The sequence below is a fragment of the Gossypium hirsutum genome, chromosome A02 (genome assembly GCF_007990345.1).
Source record: "Gossypium hirsutum isolate 1008001.06 chromosome A02, Gossypium_hirsutum_v2.1, whole genome shotgun sequence".
Taxonomy (NCBI): Eukaryota; Viridiplantae; Streptophyta; class Magnoliopsida; order Malvales; family Malvaceae; genus Gossypium; species Gossypium hirsutum.
This window is the reverse complement of record NC_053425.1, coordinates 62,523,797-62,525,794: the sequence shown is the minus strand read 5'-3', so window position 1 is coordinate 62,525,794 and position 1,998 is coordinate 62,523,797. Positions and strand designations below refer to the sequence as shown.

The 1,998-nt window shown below is 38.2% G+C and overlaps 1 non-coding gene across 1 annotated transcript; it reads left to right on the top strand.

Moving 5' to 3' along the window:
- The first annotated feature begins 927 nt into the window (after positions 1-927).
- On the top strand, positions 928-1,034 carry LOC121216328 (small nucleolar RNA R71). Its single transcript, XR_005912494.1, has one exon. It is a non-coding gene; the product is annotated as a small nucleolar RNA R71 (small nucleolar RNA).
- Positions 1,035-1,998: the final 964 nt, after the last annotated feature.

Here is a 1,998-nt window from a genome sequence, read left to right as displayed (position 1 = left end):
CTTTAATAATTTAAGGAATTTACCAAATTGTTCGTCTGTGCAGTCTTTTCTTGTCATATTAGGATATGGTACACGAGGTTTGTACTCTTTATTTACTGGTGTTTGTTCACTGTGGTCTTCCTCACCTCTGCTTTTACTTACCATAATTCCTTGCCTTGGTTCTGGTTCAGGTTCCACTAATCCTTCATTGTCTTGGATGGTAATTGCGTTGAGTTGTTCCCTTAGGTTAGATTCAGTGTTACTCGGTAGGCTACCTTGTGGTCGTTCAGATATTAATTTGGCGAGCTGTCCTATCTGAGTTTTGAGCCCTTCAATCGATGCTTGTTAATTCTTAAGTGCTGTCTCGATATTCTAAAAACGAGTTTCTAACACCGAGATGAATTTTTTTAGCATCTTCGCAAGGTTCGGCTTTTTCTTTTGTTGGTAGGGTGGTTGTTGGAAGCCTGGAGGTGGTGGTCTCTGATTACTTTAGCCTCCCCATGAGAAATTTGGGTGGTTCCTCCAACCTGCATTGTAAGTATTACTATAAGGATTATTTTGAGATCGAGGATTATTACCCAAGTAATTTAACTGCTCGTTCTCCATGTTGTGGCCGTAGGGTGGGTATTCTGAATTGCTTGTTCCACCTCCACCTGCTTCGCACTACATTACGGGGTGAACCTGTGAAGAACTAAGAAAATCGTCAATTTTTCTATTCAAAATTTCTACCTGATTAGACAGCATGGTGACCGAATTGACGTTAAAAACACCGGCCGTTTTCGTTGGCTTTGTTCTCATGACTTGAAACTGATAATTATTCAGTGACATCTCTTCTATAAATTCATAAGCATCCTCAGGTGTCTAGTTCCACCAGCAGCTGCGTCAATCATTTGTCTAGTCGAAGGATTTAGGCCACTGTGAAACGTTTGAACCTATAGCCAAAGTGGTAACCCATGGTGAAAGCATCCTCGCAAAAGGTCCTTGTATCTCTCCCATGCATCGTAGAGTGTTTCTAAATCCATCTGCACAAAAGAAGAGATATCATTACGTAATTTAGCTGTTTTAGCCTGCGAAAAATATTTTAATAAAAACTTTACGGTCATTTGTTCCCAAGTAGTGATTGACCCTCGTGGTAACGAGTTCAACAGCTGTTTAGCTTTGTTCCTCAATGAAAAAGGGAATAATCGAAGGCGAATGGCATCATCAGAAACGCAATTGATTTTAAAAGTGTCGTAAAATTCTAGGAAATTCGCCAAATGAGTGTTTGGGTCCTCGTCCTACAAACCATCAAACTGAACAAACTGTTGGATCATTTGAATGGTGTTAGGTTTTAGTTCAAAATTATTTGCAGTAACAACAGGCCTAACTATGCTCGATTCAGTTCCTGTTAAAAAAGGTTTAGCATAATCACAAATAGTACACGGAGCAGGATTCTGATTTACTGGATCAGTGGCAATCATAGGAGGTAGCGGATTTTCATGGTTTTTAGCCATCTCCTCGGTTGTGGTTGAAGTATCGTCCTCTTACTCTTTCTCTGTGTATCATAAACTTCACCTTATTTCTCTTCGGTTTCTACAAACTGTGCGATCGATCTCACTATCAAACAGTAATGGTCCCAATGGGTTTCTTCTAGTCATACACTATAAAAACCTGCCAGGAACGAATAAAAGAAAAATTAGAAAAGAAAATAAAAATTTAAATTGCAAATAAAGTAAAATGGCTAAAGCAATAAAAATCGAATGTTCCTTATATCTTAGTTCCCCGGCAATGGCGCCAAAAACTTGGTATGTGATATTCGCGACAGGTTTTAAAAATTTATGATTAATCGTTCTTGAAACTAACTATTATCACAATGAAGGCAAGTGTACCTATCGAACAGTAATATAGCTTTAGCAAGACCAGATTGTCGAACCCAAAGGAACCAAAAGTACTAGTAATTACTTCCTTTTTATTATCTAGCCTAAAAATTAAGGGGTTTGTTTATCTAAACTAATTAACTAAACTAAGGATGCACAGAGA